The following is a 19,485-nucleotide window of genomic DNA, read 5'->3' on the forward strand; positions in this document are numbered from 1 at the left end:
TTGCAGCATTCTTATTTAAAATTTAACTAGTTTTGGTAAACTTCATATTGAATCTGTTGCCGCTTGTTACTATTTTTTTCTCTTCTTTTTCTTCTTCTTTCGACCTTCGGGAATAAAGTTAGGCTTTCTGAAGTGGACTTTACCAAAGCCTTAACTTACCCGAAATTTTGAAGTCCTAAGAGCCTAAGTTCAAATTTTAATCTATGAGTTTAAAGTTGTGTTTTGCAAAAAGCCTAACTTCTAACCACATGTCTAAATTTGAGCTTCATTCGGTTACGTCAGATTGGTTTTACCAATAGCTCAACTTCATATTCGTAGGTCTAAAGTTGGAAACTTCATACTTGCATACTTAAAATTGATTATGAGGTGACTAAACTTTAAAAACCTTGTAAATATTGGATGTTTCCTTAAATAGATGTCTTTAAAACGGCTATTTGTGCACTTTATGCTATCTTCCAATAGGCCCCCAATCTGGACCTAATTTTGAGGGGCATTTTCATATATACCCACTTTTGGGGTTACCATTGAAGTTATACCTGCATTGCACAAAAATTTGCAAAGTGTAATCGCTCGGAGCTGAAGCAGTTCAATCTCTTCTATTCAACTTTAGAAATCAAATATGAAAATTTTCTATCTTTCAAATACAACTTCAGAAATTCGAATCTGAAATAGTTCAATCTCTTCAATGCAATTTTAAAAAAATAAATATGAAGCTCTTTTATCTTTCAAATGCAACTTCAGAAATTCGAATATGAAGGATTTCAATCTCTTCAATGCAACTTTAGAAATCAAATCTTAAGTTCGTTTATCTTTCAAATGCAACTTTTTAAATTCAAATATTAAATAGTTCAATCTATTGAATGCAACTGCAGATTTCAAATCTTATATTCTGAAATATAAACTTGTTCTTCGAATCTCAACAATACAATAAACAATTCAGTGCCCAAATCTGTTTCCTTGAGCTCATGTCTATACACCTCAAGCCTGAACCATTTGATCGCCAGCTGCGTGACGCGTTTAAGGTCCTAGATGAGGACAACACGGGTTGCATTGTGGTTGTGGATCTTAGGCACATTCTTACCAGTATTGGTGAGAAGCTCGAGCCTTCAGAGTTTGATGAGTGGATCCGAGAGGTCGATGTTGGATCCGATGGAAAGATTAAGTACGAGGATTTCATTGCTCGGATGGTTGCCAAGTGATTTCGCCTATGAGTTTTCTTACCATTTACAAATTCAATGCTTTAAGAAGATTGTTAGTATTTGCGAATTTAAGGTGGTTATTTGGTAGATTTTACCTTTAACGAGAAGTTTCAGTATTTACCTGAAAAACTAATATCCATTGCTTCGAAATGTTTAAAATTTTAATGCATAGTGTAAAAATTATATAGTGAGTATATTTTTGCTTTTGAGATTATGCAATTTTCAAATAAAATTTACAAACAGCTACGAGGAAATATTTTACACGCATACAAATTTATGTAAAATTAACATTAAAAATGCACTCATAAAGTTGCGTGCTTTACTTCAATAGTTGCATGGGAGAATTAAAAAGCATTGCCTTGAAATATATAAGCATTTTGCATTTTTGGACATTATTGAAAATTAAAAACTTTGCTTTTGAGGGCAAATGCAGTTGTCGAATAATTGAGAGTTTTTTGTTATGTTCAAAGAATGAAGAATCTACTCCTTGGTTTATGACTGTTGAAATTAAGTAGAGAGAAACATGGAGTAGAAATCTAGAATGTACATTATAGAACAAGGTAGATAGAATGTAAGCGACAAAGATGTAGTTAGAAGTTTTCGTATTTTTTATCTTCATTTTCGGCCATTCTCGGAAGTAAATGTAGGGAAACGACACGGGAAAATAACAACAATAATATTATTTGTAAGCAGATACACGATTTGGTTTGAATTGTGCTGGGCACTGTCTTAAGAAACTATTTCAGTAATGTGAAATATTTTTCCATGATTAAACAAGCTCATCTCTATTTATTTAGAAAATATATGAATCAACAAAATTAATATACCATCAAGTTGTTAAAGGAAACAAATAAAGTATCTATCGAAGATAGAAATGAGTGGAAACTTAAAAAGAATATTGGAATGAAAGAAAGAGAGCAAGTAGTGAATTGAAGCTAATGATTAGCTTTTCTCTTGGTGTTTCATCCGTAGAAATTGAAAGCTTATTTTTAAGCTCAATAATAATAATTGCTTAAGACAAGTGTTATGTATGTTCTACCACTTGGTACTTGGCTTATGCCGCTTAACCAAAACTAAGAAAAAGGATGCCACATGTTAGATATTGAAATAGCCAAAGACACTTGTGGAATTTCTCACATGCATAGTAGTCACTTATCATACTTCTTTTGCCACTTATCACAGGATTCTAGAATGGCTAAGACATTTGTCATTTAGGCTTTAAAATAGATATGACATTTGTAAAATAAAAGGACACTTGGCTATTTAATTTTTAAAAATACTACCACAATCCCCACATATTTTCAAATATTTATAGGAAAAGGCTAAAGGAATGGAAGAATTAACAACTTGCTAGATTTGCATGGTCCAAATGTAATAGGTTTGGTGTCTTCTGGACTATGAACCAAACTTAGACCAATAAAATTTAACTCACAGAATTACTGGTGAAATGTAATATTTCTATGAACCAATAATTATTATTGTAAGTCGAAGATTTTATCAATCACATTTTGACCCCCGGTAATTTTGCTGTTAAACGCGGTTTTGCGCCCAGTAGGCCATGCGCGTGCCTGGTTATTCATGAGAGCTCTAGGGACTAGGCTAAATTTTATAGCATCGGCCCACTCCACTCTCATATAGGTGAATTCATCAAGTGTATACTGCTTTTAAATACACCATCCATACGGACTATGAATTTCATTAAGAGTTATAACTCAACCTCTCAATTGGTAGCAGTCAAACACTCCTTTTTAGTGCACCAGTGCCAATATCGACTTGTTATTACCCATATGAACATAATTCATGGGATCTCAAATCATATAGGTTGGGTTACCATCTTTATTGACAACATGTCGGCCTTAAACCCATCTCTTTTGAGGTTTGAAGAATTAGTTTTCTCCCCACTGGTTTAGTGAGAGGATCGACCAAATTTATCTCTGACTTCATATAGTCAATGGAAATTATTCCATCTCTCAGCAGCTGCTTTATGACATCATGTCTCAATTTCATGTATCTACTTTTAGATTTATTCTTTGCTATAGCTATTGCCGCTTGGCAATCACAATGTATAGACACATAAGACAATACGTCCTTTATTAAAGGGATATTAGCTGAGAAGTTTCTAAGCCACGCAGCCTCAGAACCAGCTAATTCCAGAGCTACAAGCTCTGATTCCATAGTCGATCTAGCAATGATCATCTGTTTAGATGATTTTCACGATATTGCACCACCACCAAGGGTGAATACATAACCACTAGTGAATTTTGTCTCATCTGAATCAGAGATCCTGTTTGCATCACTGTACCCTTCTAAAGTAGAAGGAAATCCACTATATAGGATACCATAATTCATGGTTCCTCTCAAATATTTCATTAGTCTATCTAATGCAGACCAATGATCTCTGTTGGGATTATGAGTATATCTACTCAGTCTGCACACAACATAGGCTATATCAAGACTTGTAAAATTTATTAAATGTATCAGACTCTCAATAATCTGCGCATATTTTAGACTGAACAATTGGGTCATCATTATTCCTTTTCAACTGAGAGTTAGCATCAAAAGGAGTGCTCACAGATGTGATATTAAAATATTCAAACTTTTTAAGAAGTCTCTCAACATAATGTTCTTGTGACAATATTATTCCATCTTCACTTCTTATAACTTTAACTCCCAATATTATATTTACTTCACCCAAATCTTTCATATCAAAATTAGCAGACAAAAATAATTTAGTACTTTGCACAATATTTAAACTTGTACCAAATATAAGCATGTCATCTATAGACATATTATCACATAATTATTATTTACCACTTTAGTATAAACACATTTATCTACCTCAACTGATGAAAAATAGTTTCTCAGTAAGACTTGTTCAAATTTCTCATACCACTGCTTAGGAGCTTGTTTAAGGCCATAAAGAGATTTAATTAATTTACAAACTTTATTTTCTTGTCCCGAAAAGAGACAACCTTCAAGTTGAACCATATAAATTTCTTCTTCTAAATCACCATTTAGAAAAGCAGTTTTGACATCCATTTGGTGGATAAAAAGCTTATAGATTGAAGCTAAGGCAATTAAAACTCGAATAGAAGAAATTCTAGTCACTGGTGCAAATGTATCAAAATAATCTATATTTTATTTTTGAGAATTTTTTTTTTCTACTAACCGAGCTTTATATTTATCTAAAGATCCACCAGGCTTAAATTTCTTTTTGAAAATCTATTTACAACCAATAGGTTTTGCACCAGGAGATAAATCAGTTAAAATCCATGTGTTATTTTTTAAAATAGAATCGATTTCAACTTTTATTGCCTCTTTCCAATATTTAGCATCTGAAGAAGATATAGCTTCAAAATAATTTGATGGTTCATTATCGACAAGAAAAGTTTGAAAATCATTTCCATAAGAAAAAATATTCTTTTGTAGGCCTTTTGCTCTTTCTCAGTTCCTCATTAGAGATAATTTCACTATTTGTTTCAACAGGTGTATGAGAAATTTTATCAGACAATGGATAAATATATTCAAAGAACTCAGCATTCTTTGTCTCAGTTATAGTATTGCAATCAAGCACATCACTTTTTAAAATAAAAAATCTATATGCAACACTATGTTCAACATATCCAATAAGCATGCAATCAGCAGTTTTAGAACCTATTTTTTCCTTTTTAGGTTCAGGCAAAATAACTTTAGCAAGACACCCCCACACTTTTAAATATTTCAAGTTAGGTTTATAACCCGTCCACAATTCATAAGGAATTTTTTCACTTCTTCTGTGTGGTGTGAGCACCTAATTTTTTACCATACTTGTGATTTTTCAACACTTTTTAGTATGTAAATAATTTTAAGTTTAATCTACATATTTTAACCTTAACTTCATTTTTAGTAGGTTTTATTTAAGAAAATTAAAAATCACAAAAATTATATGTTCTTGATTTTAAAATATTTAGCTAGTATTTTTATTTTACACTCTTAAAAAAAATATATTAATTAAAGCAAGAGTCAATGAGTCATTTCCATGTGACAAGATTCTTCCTTATATTTTGTAACAAACTCACATACTCTCTCAAAAAATGCACATGCCCATACACCTTCTATTTCTTGGCCACCAATTAATCTCTATACCTAGATCTATGTATTTAACACTCACCCAACACACAAAGGGAGAGAAGGGGGAGGGGGCAAAAATAGAGACAAAAAAGAAAGAGAGATAGACGGAACAGACCCCTCTTCGACAGAGAACCCTAGCGCCGCCCCTATCTCACTCTCATTCTTTCACTCCCACACCCTCCTCTCATCACACACGCGAAAAGGCACTCAATATAGGCTAGAAACAAAACTTTCAAAAGCTCAAAATTCTTAAAGTGCTATTTGAAGTTCCGAAAAAAAGGAAATTAGCTAAAAATACATAGGATTGAGATCTGAAATAAAAAAAAAAACAGTAATGAAAGGGAATTTCAAAATAATTCTATCTCCTACTGTTCACTCTGCATCTCCTGGGCTATCAACGCCTCGAGAGTTGTTGTGGGTTTTTTGAGCTTTTCCGATCTTAGTCGTCGGTTCGAGTTCTTGTCGCAGTTCGACTTGCCGTTTCTGAAATTTTAAAGCTCCGGTGGAACTTCTAATGTTATTGAAGAGAATTGTTCAATAAAAGGTTCGTTTCTTAGTTTTTTTTATTTTTCTTTTTGGATATTGATTCATATAATGTTTCGCTGTATTTTTTTTTCTTCCGAATTTTCTTCTTTGTTATCTATTCATTTTGGTTGATGTTTGTCTTATGCGTATTGGTGTACTGCTTTCATTTGGTTAATTATAAAGGTTATAATGGTTGCCATTTCATCTTTCTTCATGTCGGCTATTTTCTTTCATTGATTTGGTTTATGTGTGAGAATATCTCTACTTATTTTTTTTTTTAGTTCAGAATGTATAATGTCTTGAGTCTTCCAATTTTGATTAGAATTTTTATTGCTCATTTGTGAAAGATTTAATGGCAGTAGGTTGTGTTTTAGTTTGTGCTATAACAAAGTGAGTTATGGGTTTTAGCTTAATTATTCATAGGTTGTTCGGGAAATATTTGAGAAAGCCATAGGATTTGTTTGAGAATTAATTTGGGCATGTGAGGTTTTAATTTGATGTAATAGACCTAATGGTTTATTTTCGTTTGGTCCAATTTAATAAGGGTAAAATTGTTGTTAACATACTTATTAAGGATGTGTTGAACTCATAAACCTTTCCACAATAATACTTTCTTAATGGTTTATTTTCGTTTAGTCCAATTTAATAAGGGTAAAATTGTTGTTAACATACTTATTAAGGATGTGTTGAACTCATAAACCTTTCCACAATAATACTTTATTATAAATCACGATCTCAAAACAATCTCAAATGTAGCAATTAATTATGAACATCATAGCTTGCTTTAAGACGCAAATAATAAATCATAGTGGCCATGGGTACGGTTCCCGTGGCATGGTCACGATACGTAAATCCTAATTCGAGTGTGCGTTTCACATGACTAGATCAGAACTTCAAACAATAATAATAAAAATAAACATGTTGTAAATCGCGGGTGCATTTCATGTGGCGCGGTTTGCAATGTGTATCAAAACGACAAGTGTACGACATCGTGACTTGTTCCACAAATAAATTCCATAAATATTAAAAGCGATATAAAAGCAGTAATGCACAAAAGGTTTCAAATATATATAAATCAGATAATTAGGCCAATTATTACTAGTTAAGCGACCGTGCTAAAACCACGGAACTCGGGAGTGCCTCACACCTTCTCCCGGGTTAACAGAATTTCTTACCCGGTCTTCTGTGTTCGCGGACCATAAATAGAGTCAAACTTCCTCGATTTGGAATTTAAAATAAACCGGTGACTTGGGACACCATAAATTATTCCAAGTGGCGACTCTGATAAATAAATAATCCAATTTCGATTAATGTCACTTAATTTGGAAAAACTCTCTTATCCCCTATCCCCCTCGGGAAAAAGGAGGTGTGACATGTGGTATTCTATTTTGCAAGTGACAAACAGATAATATAGCTTTACCCCACAAATTATCAGGAGCATTAAAACTAACTAACATAGAGTTCATCATCTCTTTAAATGTTCTATTTTTCCTTTTAGCTACTCCATTTGACTCAGGTGAATAAGGCGGAGTTACTTCATGAATAATTCCATTCGTTTCACAAAAATCATTTAAAGAAAAATATTCTCCACCTCTATCAGATCTAATTCTCTTGATTCTTCTACTAAGTTAATTTTCAACCTCAGTTTTATAAGAAATAAAAGCATTAAATACATCATCTTTATTTCTAAGCAAATACAACTTAGTATATCTAGAAAAATCATCAATAAAAGTCACATAATATCTTTTACCACCTCTAGTCATAGTCTTCTTCAAATCACCTAAATCGGTGTAAATTAAAGATAACAATTCAGTTTCTCTACTTACAGAAAAACAAGTCTTTCTAGTACTTTTAGCTTCAACATATGTTTCACACTTATCAATATTATTTGAGTCTAAACCAGATATTAATCCTAGTGATTGTATTTTCTTTATATACGTGACATTAACATGTCCTAGTCTAGCATGCCACAAAGAAATTGACTCAACCATATAAGTAGAAGAAGATGCATTTTTATATCTAGTATCAAAAATATTAAGACACAAATAAACTATGGTTACAATATCCATTGCCCACAAAAATATTATTTTTGGTCAATATGACCTTATCATTCTCGAAAGAAACCTTTACTACAACTTTTTCTAATAATCCCACAGAAACCAAATTGGTTTGGTTATTAGGTACATGCAATACATCACTCAATTCTAGAGTTTTACCAGATGTGAGTTTGAGAAATTTTTTTCCTTTCCCAAGAACGCGAGTTGTTCTTGAATCACCAAGATAAATAGTTTCTTCTCCTTCCTCAACTTGGGTGTAAGACAAAAATTTATTTTTATCTGTACAAATGTGCCTAGTAGCACCAGAGTCTATCACCCAATTTCTCACATTGGCCACATTATTTATTTGGAAAATGACCGCAACAATTATATTATCCGCTTTAGTCAAATTTAATTTTGACTTAGCGAAATTGTCATTTATCTCAACTCTTCTCTTGCATTGAGGTACATTTTTCTTGAAGGTTTTAATATTAGCATTGGATATATAACCATATCTATTTACATACCTCCATTTTGATATCAATGTCTGCTCAAATTGTAGATGCAATAACGTATTTGCAACACTATGGATATCTGGCAGGACAATTGGAATAGTAGCAGCACAGATAATACCAAAATTGGTAGCACCATCAAAAATTTCCGTAGTAGTATTACTTGCCATAGTTTCATAGATTGTAGGAAAATGACACCGAAAAATAACAATAATAATAATAGTAATAATAGTACAATAATATTATTTGTAAGCAGATACACGATTTGGCTTGAGTCGTGCTGGGCACTGTCCTAAGAAACTATTTCAACAATGTGAAATATTTTCCCAGGGTTAAACAAGCTCATCTCTATTTATTTAGAGGATACAAAAATCAACAAAATTAATATACCAGCAAGTTGTTAAAGGAAACAAATAATGTATCTATTGAAGATAGAAATGAGTGAAAACTTAAAAAGAATATTGGAATGAAAGAAAGAGAGCAAGTAGTGAATTGAAGCTAATGATTAGCTTTTCTCTTGGTGTTTCATCGGTAGAAATTGAAAGCCTATTTATAAGCTCAATAATTACAATTGCTTGAGACAAGTGTTATGTCTCCTCTGCCACTTGGTACTTGGCTTATGCCACTTAACCAAAACTAAGAAAAAGGATGTCACATGCTGGATATTGAAATAGTCAAAGACACTTGTGGAATTTCTCACATGCATAGTAGCCACTTATCATACTTCTTTTATCACTTATCATAGGATTCTAGAGTGGTCAAGACATTTGTCATTTATGTTTTAAAATAGATATGACATTTATAAAATAAAAGGACACTTGACTATTTAATTTTTGAAAATACTACCACAGTAAAAAGGGAAGATTTTTCGTCCATTTGGGTGAATGTTGTTACTTTTGGTTCTGCTTAAGAAACTCTTTTCTCTTCGTTAGCAATATCAGTCCTTGGCCTTTGTTTTCGTCTGCCACATTCATGAGTTATTTATGGCCTTCATATTCATCAAGAGTTTTTGAATATTTTAGAAATTTTCGAGATGCAAGTTACATTTGAAATATAGTCGTAATTGAGTTGGGATTGAAATATTGACTGTCATAAAAAAATATTGTACAAAAGGTTTTTAAGGAAGGTCATGAGCTTACTTGAACATGATATGTCTATAAGCTTGTACAGTCGTATTGTATCTTTGAGTTCTAAGGAGATGGATTTTAAACTGTGAAAACCGGTAGAGTCCGGTGTAGTTTTTTGAGAGATGGTTGAGGGAGATGATGATGAGTTACAATAACGTATGGTGATTTTGGTCATATATGATAATCAAGGTAGCAAAGTGTGACAAATTTTGCTTGTCGGTAGGACCAAATGGTATTTGATGAAAGGCAGTTGTGCTCTGATATTCTTGTAATATTTTCCTTATTTGGTTTATCAAAGTTTCATTTCTTTGCAAATTGTGCTTGTTATTTTGATAACAAGTATAAGCAACTGGGAATATGTTAAAAATATTTTTCATCTTAATTAAGTGGAGCTTTCAGTAAACTTTGATGCACTATTTCATTGAAAAGTAATCAATAAGTATATAACCCCTGAATGTGTTTTGGCCAGAGATATGTTGAGAAAATTGCATATTGGGTCAAATTATTTTTATGTTTTCTTGTAAACGAAAAGAAGAAATTTTTAATGTGTTATAACTTAGTGACAACGCCTTCTTAATTGCAAGTCTGAGTTTAAACTTTCAGATCAAAAACGTTTTTTTTCATATGCAGCAAGTTCACCAATTAAATTCTTCTAAATGACTTCCTTATAAATCTTTGTCTATTCTGATTCATACCCAAATTATAACTTAATGTATTTTGTATTTTCGAAAGACCTCTTCAAAGTTGGTTCTTTTCATACATCCCATTTGCCAAAAGAATATCAATAAAGTAAGTTGAATTGAGAAGATAGGATTGCTCTAGTGGTAAGCACCCTCCACTTACAACCAAGAATTTGTGAGTTCGAGTCACCCCAAGAGCAAGATGGGGAGTTCTTTTCGGGAGGGAGCCCGGGGGTCTATCGGAAACGGTCTCTCTAGCCCAGGGTAGGGATAAGGTCTGCGTATATAATACCCTCCACAGATCCCACTAATGGGATTATACTGAATTGTTGTTGTTGTAAGTTGAATTCAGTAGAGATTGCAGTCTAAACTTTTGAAAATAGAAAAAGAATAGGATCGCTCTACTTCCATCCTAACTGAAAGATGTTTCATGATCTAGATGTTGTGTCTCATGAAATTGTTCATTCCTCGTAGAGAACAAAGATTAATTGTGTCTTATGCCTCCGAAGAATAAGAAAGCAGTCGTGTGTTGTCTGTTCATTCTAATTTTCTTTGGCAATCAGATCTTATCAATTTTATTAGTTATAGATTATTTATTTTAATTTGCATAATACATTACTCATGTAAACTTGTTGTTATGTCAAAATCTTATATTCGCTCTATGATTGTAATTAATTGGGACAAACATGAGTTTTTGATGGCTCATTACATTAAATCAGAGCGCTCGAAATACTAGGTCAAATTTGTGAAAGTGCATTACTTTGTCGATCCAAAATACAGAAGATAATGATGTTATTTTATAACGGCTCGGCCGGTCGTTTTGAGTATTACAACCTCGTTCCCCCATTTACTGTTTATCCTATGTCAAATTATAATTATGTGACTTATCGGGGAAGTTTCAGAATGAATTGGAATACTTAGTTCCAAGAATTAAAGTTTAAGTGAAAATAGTTGACCGGATGTTGATTTATGTGAAAACGACCCCGAAATAGAGTTTTGGTGATTTCAATAGCTCCGTATGGTGATTTTGGACGTCCGAAAAATTATTTGGAAGCCCGTAGTTAAATTAGGCTTGAAATGGCAAAAATAGGAAGTTTAAGTTTGGAAGTTTGACCGTGGAGTTGGCTTTTTGATATCGGGGTAGGAATCCAGTTCTGAAAATTTTCATAGGTCCTATTATGTCATTTATGACTTGTGTGCAAAATTTGAGGTCAATTGGACTTGATTCGATAGGTTTCGGCATCGAATGTAGAAGTTGGAATTTGTTAGTTTTTATTAGGCTTGAATTGTGGTGCGATTCGTGGTTTTTGCGTTGTTTGATGTAATTTGAGGCTTCGACTATGTTCGTATCGTGTTTTAGGATTTGTTAGTATATTTGGTTGGGGTCTTGGGGGCCTCAAGTGTGTTTCGGGTATTATCGAATCATTTTTGGGCTACTTTGGATGCTGGTTTTCTGATGTCTGGTATTGTGCTTCGCGTTCGCGAAGAAGGATTTGCCTCCTGGGATTTTGTTCTTCGCATTCGCGAAGAGACTCTCGCGTTCGCGAAAAAGGAATTCCTGTTGTCCGTTACCCGACTTCGGAAGCTTATATCTTGCAATCTATAAGAATTTTGGCGATGATCCAAAAATAAAAGTTGTAACCCTTTGTGTCTAGTTTTCGGAAAAGCAAACTATTTATCATTTGGAGTTGTGTACAAAATGTTAAGGTGGATACACTACATGCTGTCCTGGAAGAGTTTGGAAATCGCGAAGAAGAAATTTTCGCTGCACAGGGTTGACTTTAGAAGCTTATATCTCTAAATCTATAAGGAATTGGGAGATGAGCAAAACATGAAAGTTGTAGCCCTTGATGTCTAGTTTTCAGAAAGTTAAACCATTTATCATTTGGAGTTTTGTACAAAATGTTATGACCATTAAATTAGAGGCTATCTTGTAAGAGTTTGGAAATGGCTGTTGAGGAATTTGTTCATCACGAACGGGAGAGGATGATCGCAAACGCGAAGAACAAACCCCTAGGCAGCAAATTTAAGTTCCATTTTTAATGATTTGGAGCTCGGGGAGAGGTAATTTTCAGGAGATTTTTAAAAAAAAAATAATGGGGTAAGTGTTCTTAACTCAAGTTTGGTCAAATTACCCGAATCTATTGCTATTTTTAGCATTTAATTGGTATTTTAAGTTGAAAATTTTGTGAAAACCCTTAAGTTTAAATTGAAGATTTGAGGATCGAGTTGATGTCGGAATTTGGTAAATTTGGTATAGTTGGACTCGTGGTTGAATGGGCGTTTATATTTTATAACTTTTGTCGGGTTCCGAGACATGGGCGCCACTGACGATTTTTGAGTGGAATTTCGAATTTTATTTGAAAATTAGTATTTTCACATGGAATTAATTCCTATAATTTACATTGACTGAATCAAATTAATTGTGACTAGGTTCGAGACGCTCGGAGGCCGATTCGCGAGGCAGGGGCATATTGGAATAAAGAATTACACGATTTGAGGTAAGTAACATTTCTAAACTTGGTTCTGAGGGTTATGAATCCCTGAATTTTATGTTATATCAATTGTTTGTAGGTGACACACGTGTGGACATGCACCGTAGAAATTGTGATTTAATTGATTCTGTGGAGTTGCATAATTAAATAAATGTCATTATCCACATATACTCCACGTGTTAGAGAAATTGAGCTGAGACTCATATTGAAGATCATGTTCAGGCTACGTGCCGATATTTTTAGGACCCACATGGGTCGTATTGCTGTGGAATTATTTGTTTAAACTGTAATTGTGTACTCAGTCACATCCATCATTTGTATATCATATCTCAGTCTCTGTTGTCATTCATTGATACATCATATCATCATGTCGGGTTGATTTTCATGTCATTGAGAGCCCGAGAGACTGGAAATTTTTAGTGATATTTATGGAATCGGGTTGCACGGCACAACATATTTTATTTATTTATGCCTGGATTTGGCTTATTATGGAGTTTGGGTAAAAGGAGTCCCTCTGGAGTCTGCACCCCCACAGTGAGCGCAATTTATTTATATTAGGGATGGAGTTCCATAGGCATAGAGTTGTCTTATTTATTTATATTAGGGGTTGAGTTCCCTAGAAATGGAGTTGCCTTATTTATTTACATTTGGGATGGAGTTCCCTAGGCATAGAGTTGTCCTATTTTTACTTATACTTGGGATGGAGTTCCCTCGGCTAGATTGGTCTTGTACAGTACTGAGTGACTAATTGTCAGTTGATACATATATATATGGGATGAAGTTCCCTAGGCTGGATTGGCCATATACAATATTGAGTGATTGAGTATTTTAAGAGTGTGAGTACACGATGTTTCCATTGTGGTACATCACATACAACATATATTTTGGCATGTAGATATAGAGATGTCATATTCCTCATATCATGCAGAATTTATCTATTTTACTTGTACTGAGTTTAACTGTTGAATTGGAAAGCATGCCTACATTTCTGTACTAGACTATACCCGTTGAGCTCGTCACTACTTTCAGCCCAAATATTAGACTTGTTACTTATTGAGTTGGTTATACTCATACTACATCTTGCACCTCGTGTACAAATCCAGGTACTTCCGGAAATGACGGTTGCCAGATTTGAGGATTTATCTGTTGGAGACTATCAAGGTAGTTGCTTGGCGTCCGCAGGCCTTGACTCTCTTTCCTTTCAGTTATTGTACTGTTCTATATTTTCAGACAGTATTTTTATCAGTCAGACTTTGTTATTATTTTGATACTTATGTACTTAGTGACACCGGATTTTGGGAGTATTTTATATTAGTATTTGTGAGATTTTTATATTGAATGTAAATATGATATTTTCAAACTTAAAGAAATTGTAGTTTATTGAGGTTGTTGATTTACCTGGTATTAAACGCCATCACGACAAGTGTGATTCTGGGTCGTCACACATTTATAATTGAAACAGGGCTTCCCTTCGGATTCCCCCTTGTTTCTTGGTAGTCCTCTATGCATCCAGAACTTCTGTTTAATGATGAACCACAATTAACTATTAGAGTTCATGAACTATAAAAAGAATCCAGCAGTATTAGAAGAAGTGTCTATCTCTCCACTCCTTACTCTACCCCAAACACCTTAATCAATTTAGTCCTGTTAAGTTTAACTAGTAAAGAGGAAAAAGACAGTCTTGAGGCTCCATCTTATGTGTTGCGTGGTAGTCTTTCAACTTATACAACTTTGTTATGTGAAAGTAGATTGATGTTTTCCTTAATACCACTGCAAATTTTCCTTGTTGTATGTGGACGATTAAGGGAACAACATGACTTATCTTTTTAAATAGCTTTTTTATTTCAGCTCCATGTTATGTACTTTACTAGAAAAATTTGGCTATAATGAACTCATGTTCTCCCAATGTTGGTGTTATGAGAGGATAACGGGAATGAAAGTGCTTATTAATTCAAGCAAAGCATAAATATTTTTTCTTCCGTCTCAAAAAGAATCACCGGGTTTGCAGGTACGGGACAAGTTGGCCCGACACCACCAATATCCAAAAAAAACTTGAAAGCTCTTTTACATGACTTGTTCAAGCCTGTAAATTGGTTGCTGAAAAATTAAATGGCAGCCAATAAGACATTATAATTTTGGATAAAACTTGATGCATTTTATGTCATGCTATCATTTTGAGCTTCAACTCAGTACAGAGTGTTTGCGTTTGATAGGAATTACTTTAATGCTTCAAAAATCAACTAATTCTCTTTCTTTGGAATTTCATATGCATATGATTGTGATCTTGGGTTGTAACATTCATTGCACGAAAGAAAGCACATGACTTCGCGTATTTGTAGCTTGGTTTTTCATTTGTCAGATTCAAGTGCATCTGATTTACAATTTTCATAGTACCGATTTTGTTGTTTTCACTTGTTTACTATATCATTGAACAATTTCTGATTCAGATGTCCATAAGGCATCCTGTGTGTGATTTTTGGTATCCTGAACCATAATCTTCTTGAACCTAAAAGTACAATTGCTTCTTCCTTTGTGTATAGTTTAGATGCCTGGTAGCTTAAACTCATCCTTTCAGTGTTTCTGCTTTCGTTTATCCTAATGAAACCTTTAAAATATTTATTGAAAATGACATTATTGTGCTAGTTAAAGAAAACTTTGCAGTGTCTCTTGTGACATTTAAGAAGGAAAAAATGATAGATGGACCGTCTTTTTTTTGTGTGTGGTTATATGCTATTTCTACTTGTAACTCAAAAGAAAAATGGAGATCTAATATTGAGCAGGACTTGATAAACAGTTAAGAACTATCTGTAACAGATGGTTTTTAATTTATCGAAATTATGTATTTCTATTGAACATTTGTGATTCAGATGCTTGATAATTATAATTGGCTTTAGGCAAACGGGAAAATTACAAATGGTCATTTTTAGCCCCTGCAACTGAAAAATAGTCAATGTTTTGGAGTTTATTTGGTGGAATTTGAAACTTAAGGACAATGCTTATTTTACAAAGACGGGGCCCAAAAGTGCTCAGTTGGTGATTGAGAGCTACTTCTAATCGGCAACTGACAAGCTAACAGACAATGATCCAGGTCCAGGTCCATTTTATGGTCCATCTTTATTGTAAGTGGCACCGGCCAGTGTTTTAAAAGGCGTGTGCATAAGGCGGGGCATTTTATATATGCCTCAGCGGGGCGTAAGCCCTATAGGTATTTAATTTTTAATATTTTATAAAATAATATAATGACAATTAATATTTATAAACAAGTAAAATTGCATAAAAATTAAAGAAAACTATATATGTGTGTGCTCCATCCCCACAAAAAATTAATCAAAACAATTTATTATACGTTACTTACAAGCACAAGTAATTTGAGTCTAAAAGAATAAAGTTTTCTATATGGAGGAACAAAAAGGATGATTAACCTGCAATTTGAACTTTGAATTTGCTGCTATGAAAAAAAAATGTAGCTCTCTTTGTATTTATAAAAAAATATTTTAAATATTCGTTGCTTTTGGGAGATATTAGCAGACTAGCGGACAAGATAAAAAATTGAGAAAACCATGAATTAGAGCTTAAATCAATAAAAAAAGGTCTTTACTTTTAAATTTAATACTTTTGAGTTCCTTTTTAAACCTTTTGAGTAATTACCAAACTCACTTTTGAGAATTTGGGTATTATATGAAGGACTAATTCAACAAATTTTATTTTAATTTGAAAAAGTCTCTGGGGCTTACTCCTTACTAAAAAAACGTGCCTCGAACGCCCGGGCGTACACCCCTTGAGGCTTACTCCTTACTAAAAAAACGCGCCTCGAACGCCCGGGCGTACACCTCTTGAGACTTTTGCCCCACACCATCGCCCCGAGGCTCGCCCCCGAAACGCTTTTTAAAACAGAGGCGTCAGGTAGCTACTTTGAGACGCTCCTATTTAAAATATATCAAACTTTTAAAAATTACTTAAAGTTTAGCTAATTTTAAACAACTTCAAATTGCTCGTTACTACAACTTTTTCTTTTTCAGTAAACTCGCCAACAAACATAGCAATTACTGAATCACCTCCTTTTCTGCTTAGCCCATCACTAGCGGAGCTTTTCTATATTAAGTAGAATTATATTATGGCAAAATTAGTCACTCTAAAACAACCTTCTCGAAAAAGAATTGTGTTATCCCTTCTCTCCCTTCGATCCCTATAGTGCAAAAGAGTTGTTAGTGATCCCTAAGTCGCAGCATGCTCGATTCTTAATCATTTCGGTTACTCCCTTTCCTGAACCATAAATATCGCGAAGTATATAATATTAAAATCTTATTACTAGGCGAGACCAAAATAAGGGTGGAAATGACATTACGTAGCCACTTTCACGCATGTTATTTAAATACATCCATATTTTATAATATATTTAAAGATTAGTCAATTTTCTCAAACTTTAAGGCACGTCGTCCTAAAGTTTAAACCTTAAAATTCAAACTTCAGGACAACGTGTTCTAATGTTCGAAAATTATGTCCAGAAAATAAATCTTATGTCCTAAATTTCAAATTATGAGTTCATAATAAGCCTGTGAATCAGGTCGGGCCAGCCCAATCACAGCCTGGTTCGATCTGGTTCAGCCCGGATCAGCCCGGTACGCTAGGGGTGGGGACGGGTTCGGGAGGGTTGGGCAGGGATCCGGGCGAGAACGAACAAATTTTGGTAACCGGTACCCCAGAACCCGGTTAGACCAGTTGCTCGTTACCGGGTTTTTACCGGGCTACAGCCCGGTCTAGTCCGGTTACCATTATAAAAAATTTTAAATTAATTTTTGGACTGTTGCCAACGGTCAAATTCAAAAATGATCGTTGGGCAACGGCCATTGTTTGCAAAAATAGTCATTTCGGACTACCCCTTAAGAAAATAGCCCCTTCACCCCTAATAATTGATAAATTATAATTTTAACCTTTTAAAAGTTATAAATAGCCCTCCTTCTTCTTCGTTTTTCCTCACAATTTGCTCTCACTACTCTAATTCTCTCTCACAATTTGCTCTCTTACTACTCTAATTCTCTCTTAATAATATTGCTTATTGCTCTTATATTCTCAATTACTTATTATTTCAAGTTTCATCAAATATTTACTTTAGTCACTATAAAATTTTAATTATCAAATATCAAGTATTCAAGTGAAGTGTGGTATCAATAATTCAATATTCAATATCATCAAATATCAAGTATCAGTCTATCAACTGAAGTTTAATATTAAATTTAGTGCGGCATCCGGAATCCCGGTACACTCATTCCATCTCTTTCTCTTCTTTGGTGTATATTTTTATTTTATTATTTAGAATTACTAATTTAATTTACATAATGGATATATTTAGAGCAGCCAAAAAAGCGTGTACTAGTAGGGGTGGTAGTATTAAGAGTAAAACTTCTAAAAAAATTAATAAGTGGTACTGGTTCTTCTAGTAGCTTTACACATATTTTTGAAAGGTCACCTAAAAATTTAAATGTAGATTATGAGTGACTTCAAGAAAATTATGGTATAGATGATAATTTAGATGATATCCAATCACATGATAATCTTGAAACACCACCAGCTACAACTGATAATACTAGTCAAACTCAAAATACTATGGGTGGAGGTCGTGGTAATACATGTAGGCCTCCCCTCCCTATTAAGAGAAATCGAAGATTAAGAAGTAAGTGTTAGAATTTTTTTGAAAGACTAGAAGAAGATAAAAATTATGTAAGATGTCAAATTTGTAAGAAAGTTTATAAACATGAGATCGGAGGTAAGGCAGAGGGAACGGGTCAACTTCATAGGCATATGGTAGATAACCATCCTATTGATGCTGATGAGGAAGGCGGGCAACAAAAACTTAACCCGAGTACTGGCGGTTTAATGGGTAAATATGATATAGTGAAATATCGGGAAGAATTAGCTAAAATGATTGTTTTAGGTTGTTTACCTTTTAGTATTGCTGCTTTACCATGCCTTGTTACTTATATTCAGTGAATTTATAACCCTTTGTTTAAAGGTATTCCTAGAAGTACTTGTAGAGCTGATATCTTTAGGCTTTTTGGACAATATTAGACATATATCCGTTACTTGTTCGTCAGTCTTTCTTGTATGGTTTCTCTTACTTCTGATATTGGTCGTGCTGTAAATGAAAATGATTATTTGACTGCTATATACCATTGGATAGATGATAATTTTTGTATGCAAAAACATATTATTGCTTTTAAATATGATGAATATCAAAGTCATACTTGTGCATTTATAAGTAATACTATCCATGAAGTTGCTATATTTTACAATCTTGCAGAAAAAGTTTTGTATATGTCATTTGATAATGCTTCTAAAAACAATGTTGCTATTACAATATTAAAATTGCATCCACACCCACCACTTCCTGAAATATTTCATGTTAGGTGTGCATGTCATATTTATAATTTAATTGTGAAGAGCGTGACCTTGAATTATTTAGAAATGAGATCACTTTAGTTAGAAGAGTTGTTGGTGTAATTCAAAGAAATAATAGAAGTGCTAGATTAAATGCATTTAAGGATAAATGTGTACAATATGGACTAAAACCAAGACTCATACCTCAAGAAATAGTTACTAGGTGGAATTATACTTATTTATTCTTAAGATGTTGTTATAAATATAAAATGCATATAACTGAAGTTGCTAATTCTTATTGTACTGATCCTAACCATTTGTTAACATCTAGAACTTGGGATGTAATTGAAGATGTTGTAAAAAATTTACAAAACTTTTATGTGGCTACACTTGAGTTTTCTGGAGCTTGTTATCCTACTATTGCAA

The 19,485-nt window shown here is 33.5% G+C and overlaps 1 long non-coding RNA gene across 1 annotated transcript; it reads left to right on the forward strand.

Moving 5' to 3' along the window:
- Positions 1-5,360: 5,360 nt before the first annotated feature.
- LOC107816853 (uncharacterized) lies at positions 5,361-14,066 on the forward strand. The gene is made up of 3 exons (XR_001655061.2): positions 5,361-5,853; positions 12,623-12,690; positions 13,788-14,066. It is a non-coding gene; the product is annotated as an uncharacterized LOC107816853 (long non-coding RNA).
- Positions 14,067-19,485: the final 5,419 nt, after the last annotated feature.

Source organism: Nicotiana tabacum, chromosome 4 (assembly GCF_000715075.1).
Source record: "Nicotiana tabacum cultivar K326 chromosome 4, ASM71507v2, whole genome shotgun sequence".
In the NCBI taxonomy this organism is placed as follows: domain Eukaryota; kingdom Viridiplantae; phylum Streptophyta; class Magnoliopsida; order Solanales; family Solanaceae; genus Nicotiana; species Nicotiana tabacum.